This window comes from Nicotiana tabacum, chromosome 12 (genome assembly GCF_000715075.1).
Source record: "Nicotiana tabacum cultivar K326 chromosome 12, ASM71507v2, whole genome shotgun sequence".
Taxonomy (NCBI): domain Eukaryota; kingdom Viridiplantae; phylum Streptophyta; class Magnoliopsida; order Solanales; family Solanaceae; genus Nicotiana; species Nicotiana tabacum.
Genome location: NC_134091.1, coordinates 102,378,887 through 102,399,395, shown reverse-complemented (window position 1 = coordinate 102,399,395; position 20,509 = coordinate 102,378,887). Strand labels below are relative to the sequence as shown.

At 39.8% G+C, this 20,509-nt stretch overlaps 1 long non-coding RNA gene, 1 other non-coding gene and 1 pseudogene across 2 annotated transcripts; 2 read left to right on the top strand and 1 right to left on the bottom strand.

Moving 5' to 3' along the window:
• The first annotated feature begins 397 nt into the window (after positions 1–397).
• LOC107830253 (uncharacterized) lies at positions 398–1,252 on the top strand. Its single transcript, XR_001658111.2, has 2 exons — positions 398–608; positions 862–1,252. It is a non-coding gene; the product is annotated as an uncharacterized LOC107830253 (long non-coding RNA).
• An 896-nt stretch (positions 1,253–2,148) lies between these two features.
• On the top strand, positions 2,149–2,250 carry LOC142167621 (U6 spliceosomal RNA). The gene has a single exon (XR_012697714.1). It is a non-coding gene; the product is annotated as a U6 spliceosomal RNA (small nuclear RNA).
• On the bottom strand, positions 2,246–19,848 carry LOC107802650 (proline-rich receptor-like protein kinase PERK8; annotated as a pseudogene).
• Between the last annotated feature and the right edge of the window lie 661 nt (positions 19,849–20,509).

The window sequence follows — 20,509 nt, the reverse complement described above, 5'->3', positions numbered from 1 at the left end:
AATGATTTTTACCGTGAAAAGAAAAAGAAAAAAATAATCTTTTTGTTGACCTTAGATCTTTTCGTTTAATATGTTCAATAACACTACTAGAAAAATATCAATTTGTGATCGAAATTTCCTACTGAAAATAAAACGGTCGCTAATGGGACTACTTATTGCAACCGCAGTAGTCACAAAAAGATTGAATTTTTATTACTTTTAAAAAAAAAAAGAAAACCGACTATTATTCTGACAAAAGTAGTGGGAAAATAGCTCGCCAATCTTTCGTTTTTACGTTTGCGACTGATTCAGTCGGACAATAAAAAGTCAAAAATATTGGTTGACCAATCAAGCGATCGCTTCAGTCGCAAAATTAAGATTAAAATGATAAAATAATATTTAAGTGGTTTTGCAACTATCGTAGTCATAAGCCTAAATCTAATATTTCAGGCCAAAATTCTATTTCACCAATTTCGGACCTCTTTTCCCAATTTTCTCTATATCTTTCTCTCACTCTCGATATTTTTTTTCTTGTTCCATTTCTCTTCCATTTCAAGTGTGAGGCTGATTGTTCTTGGATCTCTCTTCCAATACACCTGTGCGACTGACGGCTCTCTCTCTGACTGGCGGTAAGTCTTTTTTTCTTTTTCTGTTTATTTTTTTCATCTTCAATTCTAAAAGATTTGAGCTTTCTTCAGGAAATGGGTAACTTTAATTTCATTAAAAGGCACAATTTTTATGTCTTTTTAATATGTGTTTGTGTTGGAATCCATGGTTCTTTTCTGTGTTTTCTCTTTGATTTTTATTTGGAGTTTTTTTTTTTGAATTTGATAATTCTAATTTTTTGAGAAAGGCAAAATATTTATGTGCTTTCTATGTTAGAATCAAGAAGAGGTATAAGCATTACGAAAAGAAGTTGATGAGTTGAAGGAGGAACGGAAAGAAGATCGTATAAATTTTAATAAATTGCAGAATCTAGTGGAGAAACTTATGAGCACACGTCAATTTGATCCTTTGAATGGCGAGGATGACAGGGATCGTGAGTTTTAGTTTGTTGTGATTGTGATGTTTGAGATATTATATGTTGGGGTTGGATGTTTAAACTTAGTAATATTTGCACTTGACTATGATTGTAATGTTCTAGACTAGAGTGAATGGTGCATGAATGTTTAACTTGTGTTTGGATGTTTTAGTTACAAAATGTTTATGTTTTTTATAATTGTTTGCATTTTATGAGTTTGATTAGTTGAAATGGTGGATTGATTGGTTGGAATGGTGGATTGACTGGTTGGAATGATGGATTGATTGTTTAGTTACTGTATATCTGAATTGGCAGGTGGTGCTGCTTTAAAACAGCTGAAATCTCGCAAAATATTTCCAGATTTTCGACTACGGTAGTCGCAAAGTGCTTAGTAATTTTTCAGATTCAGGAACATTTGCGACTGCTGTAGTGGAAAAATTAAATAAATTAAATAATATAAAATTAGTTTTGCGACCGCAGTAGTGGAAAGATAAATAAATAAATTATATTAAATTCAAATTGCGACCGCAGTGGTGGAAAATATAAATTAATAAATAATATTAAATTATATTTGTGACCACAATAGTGGGAAAAGTTAAATATAATAAAAATACTTTATATTATTTGAGACCATTCTGGTGAGAAAAGTTAAATAAAGTAACAATTATAATACCTTTTGCGACTGACGTAGTGGGAATTTAATATAAAATAAATATTTAATTTAAATTATTTACGACCGCGTCAGTCGGACAGTTGACATTTATTAGTAGTTTTCCTTTTTGTCTTTCCGACTGCGGTAGTCGCAAATTACGGACCGATTCAGTCGCAAATTATTTCAGACCAGCTATTTTACGACCACGATAATTCAATCGCAATGTAGTCGGAAATTAACTTTTTCTGACCGATTTCCAACCGTTTTGACAGTCGGAAAATAGCCATTTTCTAGTAGTGTAATTTATTGCTGGTTTTATTTTCTTGGTTCTATTTTGTTTCCTGGAGATAGCTTATATGGGGATTGGGGGTGCTAAAGTTGTAAGAAGTCTGCCATTTTACTTTTAAGTCTTGAAAAGCTTTTTGGAAATTGTTTTTCAACCAAACACCATAAGAGAGAGTATTTCAGTTTTTGCAAAACCGAAAAACTTCCACTCATCCCATCGGGCACATCCGATAAAATTAGAATGATACAGAGAAGATTAGCACACACCTGCGAAAAGATGACATGCATAAATCGAGAAATTGTCCAACTTTATTTTTAAAAACTTTCATTACTTCTATTCCAGCCATTTTGAAGAAAAAAGAAAATTGTACAAACTTTGAAAGAAATACTATTAGTGATCACAAAAAACAAATTACGAGCTACTTACAAACGAAAAATTAACACTCATGTATGCCAGCCAAACGGGACTAGTACTAGTATGAAAGGTAAGGTATCTCTAAGCTAAGGTACCTTTGATATGTAAACAGATACATACAACAGCTTCAATGAGCCATTTTGTTCTGTAGATCCTCTATACTTCTATATTAGTTCTAAGCTTCTGCGAGTGACCTTTTTGTCTTACAACACGACATTGTAAGTGATCTAAAGCTTATGCCATAGACCTCCACATTAGGCAGCATTCTGTCTGCATTTTCTTTGTAGCTACTTACAGCAGAAAACATTAACTGCTACGTTAAGGTACCTCTGATGTATCAGCAGATGCAAACGCGGCTTCCAAATAAGACCTTTTATTGTATAGATCCTCTAACTATGTTCACCCGACTCTCTACTATTTTGATTACTTTGACTGAAAAAGTTTGTACTAAAATCTTGATTACCGAATGCCACCTTCCTAAACCAACTTATTTCTGCAGATTGTAGTGCAGAGCCATGTATTGCACTTTCACCAACTTTCATCCCGTTTGAAAGATCATGTATAGCCATACCATCAAAAGCTCTCATGATCTGCGAAGCATAAGTATGATCGGAATATAAATGCCAATCACGAGATGTCTTAAGGGCGTTTCTGGCATAGGTTTTCATTCAATAAAATGGAACAAGTGTTACCTGTCCCATTGCTGGTCTCTTTGAAGCTGAGTGGCGCACACAAGATGCAGCAGCCTCAATCATTCGAAAAATCTCACTGCCAACGTAGTTCTTCTCAAGGCGCGGATCTGCCAACTGATCAAATTCCTCTTTTTCAAGTGCCTGACTAAGCAAAGGTCGAGCCTGGAAGACAAGAAGATCAAGTCACCGTATTATATAACTTTTTTGTGAGTGATTCAATTACAAAATCATTTTATGCCGAATTCAAGTTTAGCAGAGGTAATTAGTACCGGTTTTCAGTTCTAATCAAAAGAATGAAAATCTTCTTCTGACACATCAGAAGAATATTGCCATGCTTCCTTAGAAAAGATAAATATATTTGTTATGGCCCTAAAAGCTTTTTTAACTGGCTATTGGAAGTAGACTGATGAGAAAAGAAACTAAAGAGATCAAAGAAAAAAAAAAGCAGAGTAAATGGAAGTCACACGCTCAACATTATCGTAAAAGATACTAGTTTCCCTTTGCTATTGCTATTGGTTTTTCCGTTTTCTAACATTAGAGGATCAATGAAATCAAAGCATAACTTGGCGAGCTGTTTTATTGTTGCAAAAAAACAAAAGCAACTATAGACTCAATGTTTTGGGTGCAGAAAAAGATTGATACACCCTCCATCTCAATTATATGAGAGTCTCTCTTCATTTTGGGTCTTCATCTTGGGGCATTCTAAAATGTTTGACATTATTTTATTAATACATATATTCTATACTCCCTCCGTCCCATTTTATAAGACTGTTTGATCAGGCGTGGAGTTTAACAAGGAAAAGAAAAGTCTTTTGAAACTTATAGTCTAAAATAAGCCATAGACATCTGTATGACTATAAATCCGCTCATTAAGGATAAAGTGAGAACTTTAAAATTAAATTTTTTCTGAATATGAAAATATGTCATTCTGTTTAGGATACGCTAAAAAGAAAAGTTGCCACGTAAAATAAGACAGAGGGAGTAATGCTTCTACAGCTCTCGAGAATTCAAATTAACTCAGCTATTAAAATTTTAAACTTAATTTGATGAGATGTTTTCTCTATCAAATTAACTTTTCACTTGTTACTTCAATATTTTCTTCCACTACCACCAATATAATATACAAGTTAAATGAACAACTTAAACTCTATGTCTATTCAAATACTGTCATATAAAATCAGAGGAAAGTAGTATTAGTGAACTGATACTCAGGGCAAACTGAAATTAAATGCTGTATACGGTTAAAATCGGTCCTCGATCATGAAAATCGATCGATGATGGCATCTCAGTCAAGGGGTATCTTCATGGAGAACCCGATCGAATTCGGAGACGGGGGCGTCGAGCTTGGGGCGTCCAAATCGACCAAGGTAACGTCGACCGGTACTGGTCCCGAACATCGATCACCAAGCTCGAAACCAAGACCAAGGTTCCGATCCGACACCGAGCTCGAGTCTGTATCGAGCTCACAGACAAAAGTTGTTACAACCGCACTAAAGGAGAGAATCTTGGCGGGAATTAAGGAGGAGACACACCATCATGGGTCCTCCACTAGTAATATTTTTCCATTACGCTGCTAATGATAAAGTAGTGATCCTTGGCTATAAAAGGAAAAATAGATTGTAATAGAAGACATCTTCTGTGGGATAAAGAATTCATGGTGTTTACCTTTCTAAAGCTCACTAAGTATTTTTGTTCATCATTTCCTATTTTACCTCATAAATAGGTGTATTGTTATATTCAGATCAAAGGAATTTACTTACCCTTAGAACCATACATAAATTCAACGTTATCCGATTTTTCGGGTAAACAGTTTGGCGCCCACCGTGGGGCTAAGGATAACAAATGATAATTTGATACAAATATACAGTACACTCCAGCTTGCAACTTCATACCAGCAATGGCTCTGCCAATCGACCTCGAAGCTGGCCTTCAGGATGAAACCAACAACTTGGTGCCCATGGCCGAGAGGCTACCCAACAACGGCAACGAGGCTCGAATCGAGGAACCCAAAATTCAAGCCGAAGTACCAGTAGATATCAATTCGCGAATAGCTCTAGAAGCGAATCAGCGTTCCGAGCAGGAAATAAGCGTTCAGGGTGGTGCTCGACCCATAGCCCGAGACACCCACAGCACGGGAAAAATCGGGGTCAGCTTGCGTATGATTTTCGAAATGCTACAAGCCCAACAAGTAGCGATAGCTCAGTTGCAGAGCCAAACTCATATGCAAAGTAATCCAAACTCCAATCCACTTCTTCGATAAGTAATCCCCAGAGCGGAGCCCGACACAATGAAATCGAACGAGCGAGAATGAGGAGCCGCTCCTGAAATTGCTAAACTGCTCGAGGAACTCACAAAACGAGTCGAAGCCAACGACAAAAAATTCGAAACGTATGATGCTAGGATTGATCAGATCCCGGGGGCTCCGCCCATGATGAAAGGGCTTGATTCGAAGAAGTTCATACAAAAGCCTTTTCCATCAAGCGCGGTCCCGAAACCGATCCCAAAAAAGTTCCGCATGCCCGCAATTCCCAAATATAACGGTACGACCGATCCTAACGAACATCTCACCTCCTATACATGTGCCATCAAAGGCAACGATTGGAAGACGATGAGATCGAGTCCGTATTATTGAAAAAATTCGGAGAGACCCTCGCAAAAGGAGCAATGATCTGGTATCACAACCTGCCACCAAATTCTATCGATTCTTTTGCCATGTTAGCAGATTCGTTCGTAAAAGCGCATGCTGGTGCCATAAAGGTCGCAACGAGGAAATCGGATCTATTCAAAGTAAAACAAAGGGGTGACAAAATACTGAGGGAATTCGTATCCCGGTTTTAAATGGAACGCATGGATTTTCCACGAGTCACAGACGACTGGGCCGTACAAACTTTCACCCAAGGGTTGAACGGACTGAGTTGGACAGCGTCACGTCGACTGAAACAAAGCTTGATCGAATACCCTGCAATAACTTGGGCGGATATACACAATCGGTATCAATCGAAAATCAGGGTCGAAGATGATCAATTGGGATTTCCGTATGAACCCACGCGTCAGAACCGCGCAACCACTAAAATTCTGAAGGAAACCAACAGAGAACAAAGGTCAAACAGAGATCGATACCAGCCGTACTTCACAGATCGGGTGAACCACGGTTTGGCACATGAGACAGTTAGGAATAACCGCAGGCTCGAACAAGGGAAAAATTCTCGGGGACTTATGAGCAAGAGAGGCTTTGATAAATATGCAGATCCTATAGAAGTTCCTCGATTATCGGAATATAACTTCAACATCGATGTATCCGCCATCGTATCGGCTATCGGACGCATCAAAGATACCAGATGGCCTCGACCAATGCAGACCGATACGGCCCAAAGAAATCCCAATCAAATATGCGAGTATCATGGCACCCATGGTCACAAAACAGAAGAATGCAGACAATTAAGAGAGGAAGTAGCCCGCTTGTTCAACAAAGGGCACCTTAGGGAATTTTTGAGTGATAGGGCAAAGAACCATTTTAAAAACAAGAACTTCGGCAAGCAAAACAAGGAAGAAGAACCACAACACATCATTCACATAATCATCGGCGGCGTCGATACCCCTCAGGAACCTATGCTCAAACGCGTTAAAACGTCGATTGTGAGGGAAAAGCGATCTCGAATTCAAGATTACACTCCCTCAGGGACTTTATCGTTCAATGATGAAGACGCAGAGGGAATCATCCAACCCCATAACGATGCACTAGTAATATCCATACTCGTGAATAAAATTAAAATTAAGCGTGTGTTAATTGATCCAGGTAGCTCGGCCAATATCATCAGATCGAAGGTCGTACAACAGCTCAGCCTACAAAACCGGGTCGTGTCCGCAACTTTGGTTTTAAATGGATTCAATATGGCATGCGAAACCACCAAAGGCGAGATAACCCTACCGATAAACGTCGCCGGAACAATTCAGGAAACAAAGTTTCACGTGATCGAAGGCGATATGAGATATAACGCCCTTTTCGGAAGGCCGTGGATCCACAACATGAAAGCGGTACCTTCGACCCTACACTGGGTCCTCAAATTCCTAACACCGACAGGTGTCAAAATAGTGTACGGAGAACAACCAGCCGCAAAGGAAATGTTCTCCGTCGAGGAGGTGAAACCAACATCTTCGTCTTCGCCGGTGAATGGATCGGGTTCAAAAGGAGGCACAGTCGAAGACCGGAACGCCAAATAGCAACCAAAGACATCGGACTCGACCCAGCCAGATAAGCAGGGCATCGAAGAAGATAATGATCAGTGGATCCCTCGATCCCTCGTGACCCCCGATGACTCCGATGCCACCAAATCAACTATTGAGGAATTGGAGCAAATCATTTTGATCGAACATTGGCCCGAACGTAAGGTATACCTGGGAAGAGGTTTGAGCCCCGAACTCAGGAAGAAAATCATTCAATTTCTTATCGATAACATCGATTGCTTTGCTTGGTCCCATTTAGATATAACAGGAATCCCGCCGGACATAACGACACATCGACTAAGTGTGTCCCCTAGATTCAGACCGGTGAAGCAAAAAAGAAGACCCCAATCGGAGGTGAAGTACGCATTCATAAAAGATGAGGTAACTAAACTGCTCAAAATAGGATCCATTAGAGAGGTAAAATACCCTGAATGGTTGTCCAATGTGGTCGTAGTACCTAAAAAAGGAAACAAACTTAGAATGTGTATAGACTACAAGGACTTGAACAAAGCATGCCCCAAAGATTCTTATCCACTGCCCAACATCGATCACTTGATCGATGCCACAGCCGGCCACGAGATCCTCACTTTTATCGATGCCTATTCCGGGTATAACCAAATCCAGATGAACCCGGAAGACCAGAAAAAGACTTCGTTTGTAACCAGATATGGAACATATTGTTATAACGTAATGCCCTTCGGGCTAAAACATGCAGGAGCTACCTATCAACGTCTAGTAAATAGAATGTTCGAAGAACAAATAGGTAAATCAATGGAAGTATATATTGATGACATGCTAGTCAAGTCCCTGCGCGTAGAGGACCATTTGACCCATTTGCAGGAAACATTCGATATTCTGAGGAAATACAACATGAGGCTCAACCTCGAAAAATGTGCTTTCGGAGTCGGCTCGGGTAAGTTCCTCGGCTTCATGGTGTCAAATCGGGGAATCGAGATTAACCCAGACAAAATCAAGGCCATTGAAGACATCACCATCGTGAACAGCGTGAAAGCTGTGCAAAGGTTAACAGGAAGAATAGCAGCCTTAGGCCGATTCATTTCGAGATCATAAGATCGGAGCCACAAATTTTTCTCTCTCCTAAAAAAGAAGAACGACTTCGCTTGGACACCGGAATGCCAACTAGCGTTACAAGAACTGAAAAGATATCTATCGAACCCACCACTACTGCACACTCCAAAAACCGACGAAAGACTTTACCTATACTTGGCGGTATCAGAAGTCGCCATAAGCAGTGTCCTTGTTCGAGAAGAGGAAGGTACGCAATTTCCTGTTTACTACGTAAGTCGGACCTTGGGGGAAGCGGAAACTAGATATCTGCACTTGGAAAAATTAGCGCTTGCGTTGATTAGTGCCTCTAGGAAGTTACGACTGTACTTCCAATGCCACCCCATAAGCGTATTAACAACCTGCCCACTTCGTAGTATTTTACATAGGCCTGAACTATCGGGCCGATTGGCCAAATGGGCCATCGAACTCAGTGGGTATGATATCGAATATCGACCTCGAACGGCCATCAAGTCCCAAATTTTAGCAGATTTCGTGGCCGATTTCACACCGACCCTCGTACCCGAAGTCGAAAAAGAATTACTGTTAAAATCAAATTTATCGACGAGGGCATGGATCCTCTTTACGGACGGAGCTTCGAACGTAAAGGGGTCCGGGCTAGGCATAGTTTTAAAATCTCCCACGGGTAACATTATTAGGCAAGCTATTAAAACTATCAGGTTAACTAACAACGAGGCCGAGTATGAAGCCATAATTACAGGTCTCGAGCTAGTTAGAAATTTGGGAGCGGAGGTCGTTGAGGCCAATTGCGACTCTTTACTGGTGGTGAGTCAAGTAAACAAAACCTTCGAAGTCCGAGAAGGCAGAATGCAAAGGTATTTGGACAAACTGCTTATTACTTTGAACCATTTCAAACAATGGAGTCTACGACATGTTCCACGAGAACAGAATAACGAGGCCGATGCGCTTGCTAATTTGGGATCATCGGTAGAGGTGAATGATTTGAACTCGGAAACTGTCGTTCAACTTTCAAGATCTGTAATCGAAGAAGGGCACGCCGAAATAAATTCTACTAGCTTAACCTGGTATTGGAGAAACAAGTATATTGAATACTTAAAAAACAGAAAGCTCCCTTCAGACCACAAAGAATCCAGGACCCTTCGAACTAAAGCTGCTCGATTTAGTTTGACTGCGGACGGAGCGTTATATCGAAGAACATTCGATGGACCGATGGCGGTATGCATAGGTCCGGGAGATACCAATTACATCCTCCGGGAAGTACACGAGGGCACTTGTGGCAATCACCCCGGTGCCGATATGTTAGTTCTAAAAGTGATCAGAGCAGGGTATTATTGGATCGATATGGGTAAAGACGCAAAAGAATTTGTTCGAAAATGCGATAAATGTCAAAGGTTTGCTCCAATGATCCATCAGCCCGGAGAACAACTTCACTCGGTCCTATCCCCATGGCCATTCATGAAGTGGGGAATGGACATCGCCGGCCCCCTACCATCGACCCCAGGTAAAGCCAGATTTATTTTGTTTATGACTAACTATTTTTCTAAATGGGTTGAAGCGCAGGCGTTCGAGAAAGTAAGAGAAAAAGAGGTTATCGACTTTTTGTGGGATCATATCATCTGCCGATTCGGGATACCATCCGAAATAGTATGTGATAATGGGAAGCAATTCATTGGCAACAAAATCACAAAATTCTTCAAAGACCACAAAATAAGAAGGATACTAGCAACCCCATACCACCCAAGCGGAAACGGACAAGCCGAATCAACAAACAAAACTATTCTTCAAAACCTGAAGAAGAGATTGAATGACGCTAAGGGAAAATGGAGAGAAATCCTGCCCGAAGTCCTTTGGGCATACCGAACAACATCGAAATCCAGTACAGGGGCGACCCCATTCTCCTTAGTATATAGCTCTGAGGCATTGATACCAGTCGAAGTCGGAGAGCCTAGTCCCAGATTTTGATTCACGACGGAAGAATCAAATAACGAGGCCATGAATACCAGCCTTGAATTATCGGATGAAGGACGGGAAGCTGCCCTCATCAGGTTGGCCGCACAAAAGCAACGAATCGAAAGGTATTACAATCGAAGAACTAAACTTCGCCACTTCAAGCCAGGGGACTTGGTGTTAAGGAAAGTCACCATCAATACTCGCAATCCAAACGAAGGAAAACTAGGACCAAATTGGGAAGGACCATACCAGGTGCTCGAAAACTTTGGGAAAGGATCGTACAGGCTCGGCATCATAAACGGCAAACAGCTATCAAGCAGTTGGAATGTATCACATCTAAAACGGTACTACTGCTAAAGTCCGACCTTTCCCATATTCATTCAACTATCCCGCACAGAAGTTCGAACAAAGAACAGAAGTATTCTATTACTCAAAAGCACGTGTTGCACTCTTTTTTTCTTAGACCGGTTTTTTCCCAAATGGGTATTTGCGGTAAGGTTTTTAATGAGGCAACCATCGATTGTGCTGCGCTTTTAAAACAGTATCCGAGGCTTTCGACCCTTAGAGGAAAAATTGTAAGAGCCAAAATGGTCAAAATAAACCATGCTAATACAGATGTACAATGACTTGAGATTTATTATGCAACCAACCTGCGGGCATATCGAGTTCGAAATAAACACTCGAATATTAAGCCCACGGGCTACTTCTATATCGAGTTCGAAATACTGAGTCGACCGTTGAGCCTACGGGCTACTTCAACATCGAGTTCGAAATAATCACTCGAATATTAAGCCTACGGGCTACCACATTATCTCGAGTTCGAAATAAACACTCGAATATTAAAGCCCACGGGCTACTCTTATATCGAGTTCGAAATACTCAGTCGACCGTTGAGCCTACGGGCTACTTCAACATCGAGTTTGAAATAATCACTCGAATATTAAGCCTACGAGCTTCCGCATTTTCTCAAGTTCGAAATAATCACTCGAATATTAAGCTTACGGGCTACCACATTATCTCGAGTTCGAAATAAACCCTCGAATATTAAAGCCCACGGGCTACTTCTATATCGAGTTCGAATGTTAAAACCTACGGGCTACCGAGTTTGAACGAGGGCCCAATCAAGTTTGAAACATTGAAAAAGCTGCGTTTACTCAGGGTTTACGTTAACCACCACACTATCATCAACTCAACAAGCAAAACGTCACTCCAAATCTGATCGATCAAAATCGACCTTGTTATATATATAAAATTGCCTACGTAATTAATTTACAGATATGGAGAGTTAGACTCTAAGATTCTGGGTCGGGGTCTTCCCCACCCTCGGACCCGCTTTTGCTACCGTCATCGTCATCATCATCAGAAGCCAAGGCTTCAGCCTCTGCTTCAAGCTCTTTTGCCTTTCTTACCTCATCGATAAGGTCGAAACCTCGAGCATGTATCTCCTCGAGGGTCTGCCTCCGAGATCTACACTTAACAAGTTCGGCAACACAATGAGCTCGAGCATCGGCAATCTTCGCAGCTTCCCGGGCCTCCACCTGAGCGGCCTCAGCATCAGCTCGATATACAGCAATAGACTTATCCGCCAAAACTTTCGACGACTCAACCTCCGCCTTAGCCTCAGCAAATCGTATCTCAAGCTCATCAATTTTCTTAGCCTGAACCGACACTTTTTGCTTGACGTTTCGAAGCTGAACGTCGGCTGATAATAACTTTGTTAAGATGGTTTCTTTCTCCGCTGCCAGACGGTCAATAGTCTCCTTCCACCGGTTGCATTCGGCCCGAATTTGATCGGCCTCCTCTCGGAGTAGCCCGATCTTCTCGATTTTTTGCTGCAACTGAGACAACGAAGGGTTAACTTCCACAGTCGAGTCGAATCCATACTTTAACAGAACGAGGCTCACCTGCTGATCGAGCTCAACCCTTTCTTCACGAACCATAGGGAAATCATATCGTTTCTCGTCATCTCCTTTCCAAGAAACGAGGGGGCTATCTGTATACGGTTAAAACCGGTCCTCGATCATGAAAATCGATCGAGGATGGCATCTCAGTCAAGGGGTATCTTCATGGAGAACCCGATCGAATTCTGAGACGGGGGCGTCGAGCTTGGGGCGTCCGAATCGACCAAGGTAATGTCGACCGGTACTGGTCCCGAACATCGATCACCAAGCTCGAAACCAAGACCAAGGTTCCGATCCGACACCGAGCTCGAGTCTGTATCGAGCTCACAGACAAAAGTTGTTACAACCGCACTAAAGGAGAGAATCTTGGCGGGAATTAAGGAGGAGACACACCATCATGGGTCCTCCACTAGTAATATTTTTCCATTACGCTGCTAATGATAAAGTAGTGATCCTTGGCTATAAAAGGAAAAATAGATTGTAATAGAAGACATCTTCTGTGGGATAAAGAATTCATGGTGTTTACCTTTCTAAAGCTCACTAAGTATCTTTGTTCATCATTTCCTATTTTACCTCATAAATAGGTGTATTGTTATATTCAGATCAAAGGAATCTACTTACCCTTAGAACCATACATAAATTCAACGTTATCCGATTTTTCGGGTAAACAAATGCATCACAAAACATAAAAATGAAGACCATATCCTCTATGAGACACATAAGAGCAGAAAATCTGCTTTTCAGATATCAGTGCAGACAGCCCTCATTGTGTATGAAATACTTGACAACAAAATGATTTAACTAACGAAGATAATCATGTTGGGTTTAGATACCGTCTTTTGGTCAGATTCAACCTTGCTGCTAAATTGCTCCAAGATAATTAATCTTGGCACAAGAGACTTCTCCTTCAAAATATATGACTGTCAAATCTTAACGAAAAAAAAAGGAAAATGAAAAAGAAAAAGAAAAAGAAAATGAAGTAGCAGTGAAATTCCATTTGAGGAGAAGTTGAATTTCTGGGACTGTTCACATTAAAGCTCGAGGTTTTATTCTTTCTAGAAGTCCATGACATGAGACATAAATGATCGTTTAAGCTGGTTTAACATTCGGCAAAAGTTTGGCTGAATCTCACCAAGAACAACTCTCAACTCTTGAATTTAATTTTCTAATGAATTACGTTGAGGAATAGTTGGTTCAGCAAATGAAATGTAATCATTTGGAAATTTTCTATTATCAAGACGGTAAATGCGCTTTTGGTGCCCCATATCATAATATTTTTCAAGATGCTACTAAAAGATATGCTTTTTGATTAGTCATCATGCTTATCAAAATAAAGCATGGCATACAATTGATTAGAACAATAACTAATGGATGACTAAATAACAGTTTCCTAAAACCCACATTAAACTACGAAATAAATCCATAAAATCAGATAAAACTATAGATGACATCCATTAATGTGGATTCTTAATTCTTTTCAACTAAGATGTATAAAACTTGAACTCTTATGCTGGGTAAAAGGTATATCATACAAGACTCTGGAATGCATAAACTATTTCAAGGCTATACCTAATGAAATGGATAATCAATAGTGGATTTCAGTGTTCTAGCCTTCTAGGTAACAAGCTTGATATGTGAGATAAACTTTGGTGTGCACAAGAATAATCATGCATTTAGATCCAAGGATACAAATGAATCCTTAAAAAACCATGCAAGCACCTAACATGTCTCAGTTAGCATCCAACCAAACTAACCATTGTGCAAGTTCCACATAAGCTGGTACAAAGTTCCAGTGCCAATATCCTACAACAGCCAGTCTCTCACCTCTTTAGACTCTGGATACCAAAAGTCTTCTTGGTCTATTTCGACTCCATCATATCTCATGTTTCCCTTATCAATCACTTAACAAGTCCATTATATGAAATCCAAGTTCCCCTGGTAAGCCCCAATACACTCTTTCTAAGAGAAATATGGTAAACATAAGATGCCGACTATTGCACAAGATTATTCCCCTAAAAAAAACACAGTTCAGAGTGGAATCATTATGTTTAAACTCTAAGGTGTGTCTCCTTCGAAATTGCCATATGAGTTTTTCTATCGTATAAACATTAAGAAAGACAAGATCACTATCTGCCATGAAAATACAGAGCTCTTACAACGAGAATACCTGACATAATTCAGAACCCATCCAAAGATGAAAAGCTTTTGACTCCACCAAAAAAGCTTTAGGATACTTTAGTATCAAAATTGAGAAGTCATTCAGGTAGTTCGAATGATCAACCAATAGGATATTATAGGTATAATCTTTTCATGACAAATAAAAGGCTCCTGTGCTCTCTAGTACCTAATATTTCCATGTTTCTCATCAATTGATAATCTTTATCTAGGCTTACAGCATCACAATCACATTCTTCTCAGGAAGGCCAAGCCGTGTGGTAGAAAAGGGTAAAATAAAGAAAAGGAACTTCACTAGAAGACATACAAGAGACCTACTGTACAGTAGCAAATGGTGGTTTCTTCAAACATTAGCTACCAAGTTCTTGTGCAGTGTGGGGAAATGACAGGAGGAACAACCAAATCCTGACTCAAATAAAATGTAGAGGTTATCCCCGAGCTAAATGGGACTAAAATAGTACGACATACTGCCTGCATGCGGATATGCAAGTTTATAGCCTTTAGGTTGGATAAATGACCAATATAAATATTTCTAACAAACGGTAATAAAAGAGGCCTCATGAAAATAAGGACAGGTTGGCTAGAAACATACCCACTCAACCAGATTCTCCTGCCCTGAAGGCTGAGATGTATCCACTGGCTTCCTTCCAGTAATTAGCTCCAGAAGCACAACCCCAAAGGAATATACATCAGATTTTTCAGTCAGCTTTCCGGTCGATGCATATTCAGGAGCCATGTATCTGAGTTCAATCTAAGGAATTAGAATAAATATGGGCAATTGAAAAAGATGGAGTTCAATATAATATAGTAATTCGTATGCTTCCAACTTAATGCAAATGTTGGCACTGAAACATACCCAAATGTTCCCACGACACGTGTTGTGATATGACTTTCTGCATCCTGAGCTAATTTAGCCAGTCCAAAATCAGAAACCTAGAGAAAATAAATTAATTGTAAAGGGCCAGCTCGCAAGACAAAGAATGTAAATATAGGAGTTTGAGGACTTAGACATACCCCTGGAAAAAAAAAGGAAAAAAGAAAGACTTAGACATACCCGAGCCTCAAAGTTATTATCCAAAAGAATGTTCGATGACTTAATGTCTCTGTGAATAATACGAGGACAGCCTGTCACCCACACCAAAGAATAAGTTAAAACCAAAAAACAGAGTATCATACTTGAACTATAATTAAAGACGAATTGGAGCACCGCACTCGCATTATGACATCGTTAAAGTGTGCCTGCAGTAGCTCAAGTAACTAGAATGAAGGAAATGAGCATTCATGATCACAAAAATATAGTAACTTCGTCCAGTTGAGTTTCTTTAACTCTTCAATTTAACAGTATAACATAAGAACTCGACCAGTGAAGTTTTACTCAGATGCTTGTCATGGGACTATTGGCAAATCCAGAAGCATATTACGCACTACTACCGCAAAGCCTGATGATGTCACTTTAGCGTGAAAGATATACTCAGCATGTTCAAGGAGACTGTGTGCTCGTGGATTAAAATATTCCTACTCAGGAATGTTATTTCATGGTGCAAAATGTTTATATAATCGAGGTAATATACGAGATGAATAAAACCTTGAGGACACAATTGCAAATTGCATAAGTTATAGCATTACATTACAAAAAGGAAAATTCCAACAAAAAGATCTTGCTACTTCCATTGAGCTTACACTATTTATATGTTCCGTTTTCTCTTTTTACTTCAAGTCCTCTTATAAGGATAATAGGAGAATCTTGGCTTTGGAGTAGCTTAGGTTGCTTCCATTAACCTATCACAGTTGTTCAACTAGTGGAGTAGGGATCAATAAAATAAACCGTAAGTGATGACAAATAGGAACACACAATCTCATATTGCAATCAGATTCCCCCATATGGTAATGTTTTCAACCTGTCTTTCTCTCTTTAACTTTCGGGGGAAGGTAAAAGGAGACATATTTTGTTCAACCAGAAACGACATGAAGTTAAGATAAACACGGATAACTCAAAAGGATTAAGGAACAGATCACTAATTACAATCTTCGTGCAGATATGCTATTCCACAATCATACCAACAATTACATAATGACCTCAGACCTAAATTTTAAAGTGCATAAGTAATATCACTACTGTGTGTAACCGTCTTATTTAAAAACTTAAGCGGTTAGAGAGAGCATACTTTTAGTTACTTAATTATGTCTTCAACACACCCCTTCACGTGCGGACTTGATTCTTTTGTGATGAGCCAAGCACGTGGAATTTTTTTGATAATTGGCGGTGAAACTCGAACTCAGGACCTATGTCTACTCTGATACCATGTTGAAGTGTGTGGCCGTCTCATCTAAAAGCTTAAGCAGTTAGAGAGAACACACTTTTAGTTACTTAATTATGTCTTCAACAATTACATCACAAAAAGGAAATGGTAACTGCAAGGCCTTCTACTTCTATTGAGCTGAAAATAATTACATGCTTCCTTTTCTCTCTCTTTCTATTTTCCTTTTACTAAAGTCCGCTTTTAGGGGGAATAAGAGGAAGGTGATTGGGGAGATTAAATTGCTCTCCATGATTCTGCGACAGCTTTAGGGATCATTAAAAAATAATAAGCATACAAATAGGTGTAGAAAATATCAACTGCAATCAGCTTTCCTGTTGTGGTAAATGTTTTAACTTTACTTTCTCTTTTTTTTTTTAAGTAGGGGGAGGTCTGTTCAAAATGGAGAAATGAAGTGAATAAAACATGGATAACTCATAAGGATAAAGGGAAGAGAACACTATTACAATCTTCATGCAGATAAGCTATTCCACGAGCTGCGCCAACAGCAATTTTAACACGTGTTGTCCAATTCATGACAGGCCTCCCTTGTGCTGTAAATTGCAAGTATCAACAGCTAGCTTTAGTGACCACACATAATAATTGAAATAATTAAATCTACAAATGTTAAGTTTACCATGAAGATGGAAGTAAAGGGTATTATTGGGAACATAGTCATAAACAAGGAGGCGATTCTTCTCTGAAATGCAATAACCTACAAGTGAAACCAAATGACGATGGTGTATCCGACTAATGATTTCAACTTCAGCTCTGAATTCTCGTTCCCCCTGGCTCCCACCAATATTTAGCTGCTTTACTGCTACATATCTTCCATCTGCTAGACATCCTTTGTATACAGAACCAAATCCACCCTTCCCTAGTAGATTCTGTGCTGAAGAATCGTTCGTGGCCTCAATTAGTTCTTGATACGTAAACCAGGTCTTTGAACTGCTGAATCCACAAGGGTCCCCTGGAGAACCGAGGAAATTGGAGCCAGTTCCATTTATCTCAGGTGTTGATTCCTCGACCTTCAATAAAGCAGACTCTGTACACAACTTTCACATCTTCTAAGAATTCACTTGAAAGGTCTCAACTACCAATAGTACATTGATCTTTCTTGCAACACTGAATAACAAACTGAAAGGAATTATTTGATAGTTTCTGAAAATTTACCTGATTTTGGAGTGGAGCACACAGAGATTGTCTTGACATTACCAATATTATAGCCAGAATTCTTCTTCTTTCGCTTCCGTATACACCATCCAGCTGCTGCGATGAGACCAACCAATAGAAGAACAAGTACGATGCCGATGGAAACTGTCCCTGCAGTACCATTGCCACTACCACCAGCAGACTTTGAGCTTTCTGCTGGATGGTTTCCGGAACTATGGTTACTAACATCACCTGAAGGAACTGGTGATGAAGGAAGAGCAAGAGAAGGTTGTGTACCGTTAAAGGATGGAGGTGGTGATACTTGTATCACAAATGTTGGCGGTGATGAGTCTGAAGGGGAATCAGAAGATGGTGAGGTACTGGGAGTTAATGTAGCTGGTGAAGGTGGTGAATCTTTAGGAGGGCCTTAGGCTGGGGAAGGAGGTGGATTTTCTGATGGCTTAGATGTTGGGGATGGAGGTGAATTTGAAGGTGAGTTGGATGAAGATGGTGAAGGCGGTGAAGGGGGGGAAGGTGGTGAAGGTGGTGAAGGTGATGAACCTTTCGGAGGTTCCGGAGATTGTGGTGGAGATGAATTTGTGAGTGATTTTGGAGCTGGAGGAGGTTCTGGATTCTGTACGGGTGGCGGAGGTGACAATGTAGGGGGAGGTGATGACGGTGATGGAGGTGAACTTGCAGGAGGAGAAGGAGTTGGTACAGGTGGAGGTGAGACAGGTGGTGGATCAGGTTCTGGAGGTGGTGGTGAACTAGGTGGCGGACTAGAAGGTGGAGGTGGTGGTGAACTAGGAGGCGGAGTAGAAGATGGAGGTGGTGGTGAACTAGCCGGCGGAGTAGAAGATGGAGGTGGTGATGAGCTAGCCGGTGGGCCAGAAGGTGTAGGTGGAGGACTAAAGGTTGGAGGTGAGACATCGATTGGAGGAGTAGACGCTTCAGGAGGTGGTGGAGAAGCCATTAGTGATTAATGTTGGTGATAAGGCTAGAAGAGGCTATGTTACATTTGTTGGAGGACAGTGACTTCCGGCATGAAGATGTTGCATTTGTTGGAGGGGATTTTGCGGGTAAGGATGGAGGAGAGGTCACAAACAATGCAGTGAACTGAAGGCAGTTAGTGGAATTCCAAAGTCTATAACTTGGAGGTGGAGAAATGGTTTAACATCTCACCACCATCTAAGCTGGTTACATTTACTAAAATTCCTATACAATTTTCAATATTTGTAAACATCAATGAAAGAGCAGTCCACCAAGAATTCCAAGAAAACTGCAGACTTGCTAACTTATTTCATAAAACCAACATTCTAATATGCAATAAACTGCTTCCTCTTAATCCAAAATTTATCTACAGTATCCAAATTCGCCAACCAATTCGCTCATACTATACAGACAGCATTTCCACTCCACTCCCAACAAAACGTTCAAGCTTTCGCATGAAATCAAATCTTCCCCACTACCTAGAATTCAGTTTCAGGTCTAAAGCAGAATCCAGCTGACAAGTTTTCTCCTTTAGCTAATTCACAAGAACAATCCCTCACACACTGCACAGACCCTTATATCAGAGTTAAGAAAAAATCAAATTTTCTAAAGAAGGCAGCCAGAAAATAATATCCACAACCAGACACCCAAATCAAGAAAAGGTAGAGAAAATCCAAGATTTTGTCCTTGCAATGTAGAATTTTACCCATTTAAAGCAAGTAAAATATAGAATTAACACTTTCTAAGGAAACCCCACAACAAAATAGGACCATAAAAGTGAATCAATTGTGAGAATATCCACAAAGCATTACCTATTTATTTCCATGCAACATGCATGATCAAAAGCTGGTGAATTGCAATTTTGCAGCTAATGCTCAACGTAAAGAATAAAAAAGGAGGCATCTTTTTGTAAACCTGGGAAGCTCATATCAATGAACAAGAAAAATTGGGTCCCCCCAAATCCAATATATAGGGCACAACAGTGAGAACGACCCCCTAATATGAATACAAAACTTTACAATTCATTTATGTGCGTGTATTGTATATGATGTACATGAGGAATATTTGTTTTTTTTACAATTATAATGTCGTAGTCATATAATGATCATAGGTTTATGAAGATTGAATTAGGTGTTTCGTTACAACGTCACCATCAATGGGATTGGGCGATGGTTGCGCAACGTTGCTGCGAATGCAAACAATCACAAGGCCCCATTTCTTTTATTCTTTTATCCACCTCTTCCCCATTATTTTTTAAAATTTGCCAGTTGAGTACGTTCTAATGTATAAGGAGTTTTTGATGGAAATAATATACTACAAATGTTTTACTTGAAAACTAACTTCATCCCTTAAATATTTTATAATTTTGATATAATACATAGATACCTCTTATTTTGTTCTGAACTTTCGACTACACACTTAAACTTAGGTGATTTGCGCAAATAGGATCATTCTAGATCTCTATAAGTCACGAAGTTACACACCCGAAATAAGAAATTACACTTTTAACAAGTTATGTCCTTATAGTTTACATGTCTTGCAGAAGGCAATGACTCTCTCATATTCTAGTTTTTGATCCGTAACGATCCGATCGGTCGTTTTGAGTATTTGCATTTCGTTCGGCTGTTTAAAACAGTGGCGAAGCCATATGGTCACAAGGGTGGTCAACTGACCACCCTTCATCAAAAAATTACATTGTGTATATATGTAAAATATTATATTTTAGATG